Genomic DNA, 8,404 nt, shown 5'->3' on the forward strand with positions numbered 1-8,404 from the left:
CGGTTTTGGCAGGGTAGGGTAGGACTGGGTCGGTTTTGGCAGGGTGGGGTAGGATTGGGTCAGTTTTGGCAGGATGGGGAAGGGTTGGTCATGTTTGGCAGGGTGGAGTAGGACAGGGTTGGTTTTGGCAGGGTGGGGTAGGATCGGGTCGGTTTTGACAGAGTGAGGTTAGATTGGGCTGATTATGCCGAGGTAGGGTAGGGATGGGTCGGTTATGGCAGGGTTGAATAGAGTTGGGTCGATTAGGGCAGGCGAGGGTAAGCATGGGTAGGTTATGGTTGCGTTGGGGAGGGTAGGATAGGTTATGGCAGGGTAGGATAGGGCTGGGTGGTGGTGGGTTGGGCTGGGTAGGGTAGTGTAGGGCTGGGTAAGGTAGGGTAGGGTAGGGTAGGCTGAATCAGGGTAGTGTAGGGTACAGAAGAGAGGTGGGTATAACTGCCGTTTAGTTCCGTCATATCCAACGCCTATTTCACTCAGTTATACTACACTGTCTCATCATATTTGGGGCGATCTTCTCTACGATTTTTGTTCTTCTCCGCTTAGTTCAGTCCTTTAGTTCATTCATGACCCTTGGCTTTCCTTTTTATTTTTTTTTTATGTGGTGGAGCGCAGGTGCACGAGGCTAGACCACCATTAGTCCAGAATATTAAAGGGTAAGCCACCAAGCTACGCCCTGGTAACGTCTACACATCAAAACATATGTCCACCTCTGGGACTTGAACCGCGGAGCGCTGGACGCAGAGCTCTCGGTTTGCGGATGTCACTTTTACTCTTTGCTAGCTTCTGACGATATCCTACAGCTTCAGAAAACCCTCTTAGGATGACGGGACAGAATCATATTTTAATCTTTCAAGCCGAGAAACATTATTTACATTGTCCTAGCTGACCGCATGATTTTATTCAGCTTAGGAGATCCCCTGATAGAGATGGGGTTGATGATGGCAGTATTTAACCCTTCCAGTTCGAAATTTCTTTCTACTGTAGAGGTGAAGAAAATCATCCGAAGGTAGAGAGAAGAAAACAGGAAAAGTAATGTAGTGGTGAAAGGGCTGTACAGGGGAGGGTAGGTTAAAGTAGGGTAGAGTTGGGTCGGCAATGGCAGGGTAGGGTAGGGTAGGCTGAGGTAGGCTAGTGTAGGGTTGAGAAGAGTAGGGTAGGGTAAATTGAATTGAATAAGTATATACAATAAAATCTGGCGATACAACAACCAGGGTCATATGCCGCCGGATGACAACGAGAATAAAAGCACTCGAAAAGATGAAACACACACACACACACACACACAAAATACAATTGATAATTAAAACAAGAAAAACACAAAAACACTAAGAACACTAAAACCACTGTATACTAAATTTTACACGGTAGTGCAGCTGCCTACACCAAGCAAAGGTTTCCCCCTCCACCACAACAAGCATGCTCTCCAAGTACCAACAGAAGACTAAAATCCCTCTCCTGCCCGGTGCTCAGAGAGGTAACGATGGCACAATTCCCCAACAGTGGACAACATCAGCAAAAGCCGAAGAGTCAGGGGGACGAAGCATTCCACACAGAAAGTAGGGGGAGAGTCCTCCATTAAAAATCAATGAGAGAACCAGGAATGGCCCATTCGGAGCCAGCATAAAGCCGTCTCCCACCTGCATTCAGACCTCGGCAAATGAAGGGGCCCGTTTACCCACAAATATCACACATTTTGTTGGCCCCCACCGCATCCCACCTACTCTGCCAGTGGGAGCAAACAGGGAGTGGTTAGATGAATATCACTGAGCAAGGCAGGGGAGAGGTGAGGATGGGCGAGAGGCAGCAGCCTTTGCCAGAGCGTCAGCATGCTCATTGCCCACAATGGTACAAAACCACAAAGCAGTCCCTAGCAAGCACAGCCATTCTAAAACACTGTAGACAACAAAAGAGGATTGGACGGGAAAACACAAAATGGAGATCGGCAGAGTCGCTAAAAACTGTATAACAAACAGGAGGGAAGCTAAATATCAATTTGACTGCGAGTAAAATAGCAGTAAGTTCTACGATAAAAGTAGATACGATGGGGGGAAGACTCCTACCACGAATGAAATCGGGAAATATAACACCCAAGCCTGTCCCCTCACGGGATTTCAATCCATCAGTACATACGAGAATCGAGACACTGTGAGAGGAAGCATGTTCTAAAAAAATAGCAAAGAGCCGCCTGTGAGGAAAGAAAGGCCCCTCTCTCAGGAAAGTAAACACACGGTTGCACCCCTGAGAGGAGCCAGGGAGCCATCCTTGGTACACGCACAGGACAAACAAGAAAGGTTGGAACATCCACATCCCCCATGGCAGCCTTCACCCTGTACCCAAACGGATCTGGATAGCGAGGATACGGCGAGGCAGACACTCCCTCCGGAACGGAGCCAAAATCTTCCTGAACTTTAGCAAAGACGGTGACACTAAGGACACTAGTTTGAGGCACTCCCTCCTCTTGAGGATATGAGGGAAACAAGGTGGCACCAATACGGAAAAATTCCATAATCAGTAAAGACAACCTACCACGCAAACCAAGATGGTGACCTGCAATACCTGGCTTGTGAAACGGTAGGACAACAGCCCCCCGCCAAGAAGCAGGAGTGGACGAATCTCTCCAAATTCTATTTATAAGACTCAGGAGGAAGGACACTGCTTCATCATCCAGGTACCTCAGCACTGCATGGGGAATATTATCGACTCCGGAGAAGTGTCATGACAGGGAAAGGGTAGACCAAAGTTTACAACAAGACAAAGGGATGTTGTAAGTCTCTCCGCCCCCAGAACGGATGTCCAACACCTTAATCTCCTCCACCTCCCTAAGCCTGGCAAAAACCGAAGAACGAGTATCCCTACAGGAGACCTCAGCGGTAGGATAGGGTAGGGAACGCTAGGGCAGGGTAGGCTGGGGTAGGGTATTATAGGGCAGAGAAAAGTAGGTTAGGATGGGTTGGTTTAGGCTAAAGTAGGACAGAATAGGAGAGGGGTAAAATGTGCCTAGTCCAGGAACGAAAAATATATCAGTTATCCATGTAACTAGCGTTTTCTATTTCGGTAGATTATTTTCTTGTCTGCCTAAAGTATCGTGATGTACGAACAATGAGATTAGATATCGAAACTGTAAGATGCGAATTAGTTACAAAGACGGTATTTTGTTTTGGCTAACGTTACATCGATACGTTCAGCTAAGAGCAACTCGGCAGAACTGAACAGTATATGACGTGCTAGATGAACGCTGTGACCGGAAAATAAATATATATGTATATATACTTCAGCATACAGTAAGCGATTTTATGTTAACTGAAGAGAAGCCACCACAGCTAATGGGTTAAGTTTACACACACACACACACACACGTTGCGAAAAGTTTCACTGACGAAGTGGGTGGTTACTGTCCCCCTTGAGCAAGGGGACTGGTGTGTGCGTGTGTGGTCACAGCCTTGCCCTTAGATCGGACTATATGAGCTCTCAGCTCCCTTCCGGGAGGGTAAAAGCTGACGATCACGACCATCAAGTGATCCTGACCGACCCGGTGAATTACACACACACACACACACACACCATTACTTGCAACTGGCTGGCCTATCATACAGCCATATCCTATATTCATGAAGTACAACACATCTTACATTTATGTCAATCAATCAATCAATCAGTTCCTGTGGCACCCTCGGGGATGCATAGGGCCTCGATGAACTCACACCACCACATCCTATCTTGTGCTAACCCCTCAAGATCTCCCCAACACTCATCTCCAGCTTCCCATCTCATTGTCCTCACCCACGTCTCTTTTGGCCTTCCTCTACCTCTCCTACCAAGTGCCACCCACCCTGGTGTACCTCGTACTATTCCCTGTCTCCTATACACATGTCCTAGCCACTTCCATCGTGAGAACCTAACATATTCATCGACCGGCTGCACTCCCGTTATTTCTCTAATTCTACTATTTGGTATCCTTTCCCACCACTTAACTCCTAATATTCTTCTAAGTGCTTTGTTTTCAAACACCAAGAATTTATTTTCCATAGTCACTGTGCTGTACCAAGACTCGTGTCCATAAATTAAGATACTCCTAACCATTACCTTATAAAGTTTGATTTTTGTATGCACAGAAAAATTGTTATTATTCCAAATATTTTTAAGCATTCCCATTGCCTGATTAGCCTTCTTTAACCTTTCCTCGAATTCAAAGTTCAAAGAACCATCCTTGGCTAAATAAGTACCTAAATATTTAAACCTATCAACTTGCTTTACAACCATACCTCCAATTACACATTCCTGCGCATTTTCCATATTCATATTGATTATTTCAGTTTTTCCACAATTAATAACCAAACCCACCTTGCGACCTTCACTCACCAAACAGTCCAACACTCTCTGCATCTCTTCTGGCCCATCACAAATCAAAACTATATCATCTGCATAATCTAAATCCAAAAAGTTTCCTGTTCTCTCCCCAAAGTATACCTGCACCGGTTTCTGTTCCAACGCGTTTCATAATGTAATCAATGACCAATATAAATAGTAAAGGCGATAGAACACCACCTTGAATTACTCCGGACTTGACTTCAAATGAATCACTCAGACAACCATCAACCATCACTTTACAAAATGTGTCCTCATGCATGTTCATAATGACCCTCACAAACTCCTCTGGTATTCCATAATGTCTCATGATCTTCCCCATAGTCTCTCTCGAAACACTATCAAAAGCCTTTTCAAAATCAACAAAACAAAGACTTAACGGTACTCTCATTTCATTAACTTGCTGCATCAAATGCCTCACTATAAAGATCTGATCATTGCAACCACGTCCCTTTCTAAAACCAGCCTGTTCATCCCTCAGAATACCCTCAACCACCGGCTCCAACCTATTTAACAACACCCTACTGAAAACTTTCAAAGCTATCGGTGACAAAGAGATTCCCCTCCAATTACCACATTCACTCAGGTCTCCCTTCTTCGGAACTTTAACAATTACACCATTCTTCCAAACTGATGGTAGTAACCCCGTCACCCATATCTTATTGAATAGCTTGGTCAAGATCATTATTAATCTATCCCCCTCCACTTTAAACATTTCCGGAAATAAACCATCCTCCCCTGGTGCCTTATTATTCTTTAACTGTTTTACTGCTTTCTCCACTTCTGCAAGCCTCAACTCTCCTGTTTCTATATTTAAATCTTCCTAAGCAGACGGTATATCCTCTTCTGGTGGTATTGGTCTATTAAGAACTGTCTCAAAATGCTCTTTCCATCTATTTTTAATATCTCCATCTTTGGTCAATAAATTTCCTTCCCTGTCTCTAACTGGTATTTCCTTGCGTTTACCTGCATTACCACTCAGTTCTCTAATCGATTCATATGCTATTCTTTGACTCTGTCCATCATTTTTGTTTATTAAGATTTCAGTCTCTGCAACCTTTTCATCCACACATCTTCTTTTATCTCTCCTAGCTAACCTTCTTACTTCTGAATTCAAACTCCAGCACGCAGCTCTTGCTAATTCAATCTCTCGTTCATCAACGCATTGCATCTCACTCCTCAATTTAGCCTCACCTCTCTTTTTTATCATATCCCACGTTTCCTCTGATATCCATTTCTTTCTCCTGAATCTATGTCTCCTTCCAATCGTACATTCAGCAGTCTCATGCAAAACTTTGTTCACATCCTCCCACATCTCATCTACACTTCTCTCCCCCTCTTCCAACGTTTCCAACACCAAAAACCTATTTCTGCATTCTAATCTGAATTCCTCCTTTTCTTCTCCTTCCCTTCTAAGCTTAACAATATCGTATCTACCAACACCAGATTTTTCCTTCTTCTGATTTTTAAGTTTAAACCTTATTTTTGCAATGCTGAGTTGATGGTCACTACCAATATCCGCTCCCGTTTAACATGAACATCTAGCAGAGAACTTCTATGCCTCCTACTGATAGCGATGTGATCAATCTGATTTTTATATTTTCCACACGGCGACACCCAAGTTGTCTTGTGTATATTGCAATGCTGAAAGAGTGTGCCCCCGATGACTAAGTCATTTGCTAGACAGAAGCTTCCAAACCTCACTCTGTTTTCACTCATCCTACTACCAACTCCCATCTTACCCATACATGCCTCAAATCCCTCATTTGAACAGCCCATTACTGCATCAAAGTCTCCAACGCAGATCAAAACATCATGTCTAGGTACCCTTCCTACTCCTTCTTGCAACTTTTCATAAAATGTGTCTTTCCTTTCATCGAGTGCATCATTAGTACGTGCATAACACACAAACAGACTGATGTTGCCATGATTTGATTTAAACCGTGCGTATAACAATCGCTCATCTATAGGATCCCACTCACATAAAGCCTTATTTGCCTTACAACCCAGCAACAATCCTACTCCCTGATAATGCATTCCGTCCTGTCGGCCAGATATCAATAAACGTATACCATCCTCCAAATCCAACTTATCGACTCCAGTTAATCTAGTTTCTGTCAGAGCACAAATATCAAGTCCGTAATTTTGAAAAACCTTCACTAACTCATCGATTTTACCGTCATGATTTAGCGTTCTCACATTCCAGTTACCAATTTTAATTGTATTTTTTGCATTAACAAAGGAATTAGATTGTAATTGAGGCACCGTGAGATTCTTAGCACCCCCTGCCCATTTAAGGGCTGCACGGGACTGGGGGCCATTATTGTTCTTTCAGAGTCCATCAAGGTTTCTTTGGCTAACTTCCTGAACACCTCGCCATTGTGTTGCAGTCGCAGTAGGCAGCTAACTTGCCTGATTGCCCACACCCGAAAGACCCAGCTATGCTGTAGCCAGTCACGTGCCGGCATGCTTCCCAGCCATTTCACTCTCAAGGAGTTCCTCTGCCTGGATGTGAGGGGGATGTTTGTAGAGCAAGGAAGAGTGGCTGTGCGTGATAGAAATGAATGGAGAGAAATTGTGAATGAATAAATGATGACGCAGCCTTGGGGGGATATTCTCCTACATTTGTCTGATCAGCTGATCAGGCAGATGAGGGTAAAGGGATGGGTCTATTATGATGTGGCAGGTGTAAACCAGCTCTGCTGTAGGGCCTTGCTGTGGATGTCACTGATTGCACGGCGCAATTGTCCCTCGTGCGGTGAGGAATTGTCCCTTCTCCTCCTTGGGGCTAAGATGCGAATGACCGTGTTAGAGTGGATGAGTAAGTGTCGACCTGTCTCGGCTACCCCACTTTCCTTGGGGGAAGCATCCTGGGTATATATATATATATATATATATATATATATGTATATATGTGTGTGTGTGTGTGTGTGCCCTAGTCAAAATGACCTGAGTAGGTAATTCCTTGGGGATTGGGAGCCATTCCTCACCTCACCTGTCCTCACTCCCTACATCCACCCCTCCCCTTCTTTCTCTCTCTCTCTCTCTCTCTATGTCTATTTGCCTCTCTCATATACAGTATATATATATATATATATATATAGATAGATAGATAGATAGATATATACATAGATAGATAGATATAGATAGATGGATAGATAGATAGATAGACAGAGATAGATAGATAAATCGATCTACAGAAAAACAGCCAGACAGATATAGGTAGAAATAGACAAGTAGACGGATAGATAGTTTTGTGTGTGTGTGTGTGTTCTAATACAGTCTCCCCATTCCTCTTATTTTTTTTTACGTCATTATTATCCACACAAAAGAAACCTACTGTAACTTATAAAAGATACTGTACCCACACAGTGAAATTGTGGGAAGTGCCATAATAGAACGAATTAAGCCCGACCAGAATCGTATTCTTCCATATGAATAGTTATCGACACAGTGAAATCAAGACCTACTGTAACGACATCTTACACTGAGATGGTTATATTGTGAACATGGGCCTCGTCTACTTCCTATGTTGGTATGTAAACCCATATGCTTAACATCTATCTATCTATCTATAGCCCGACGCCCTAATCCCGCAAAGGGTGGCCACAGAGAAAACGCCTCCAAGTCGCTCTGTCACCCACCATTTGACTACCCTCCTCCCAACTCACCCCCCCCCCTCCCTCATATACCTCTCAACTCCATCCCTCCACCTCATCCTCGGTCTAGCCCTCCCTCTCCCTCCCTCCACCTCACCTACATACACCCTCTTAGTTAGTCTTTCATTCTCCATTCTCTCCACATGTCCAAACCACCTCAGTGCATTTCTCCTAATCTTCTCAATCACATTCACATCCACCCCACAACGTTCCTTCACTTCTTCATTCGTCAACCTGTCCCACCATGTCACTCCACATGCTCCTCTCAAGTAACTCATTTCCACTGCTCCCACTCTTGACTTGTTCCCCTCTTGCAAGGTCCACACCTCGCTTCCATACATCGGGGTAGGGATCACAATACTATCATGCGGTGACTTCTT

The sequence above is a fragment of the Coenobita brevimanus genome, unplaced genomic scaffold (genome assembly GCF_032717465.1).
Source record: "Coenobita brevimanus isolate Jiangsu-jjx unplaced genomic scaffold, ASM3271746v2 jjx.HiC_scaffold_2628, whole genome shotgun sequence".
In the NCBI taxonomy this organism is placed as follows: Eukaryota; Metazoa; Arthropoda; class Malacostraca; order Decapoda; family Coenobitidae; genus Coenobita; species Coenobita brevimanus.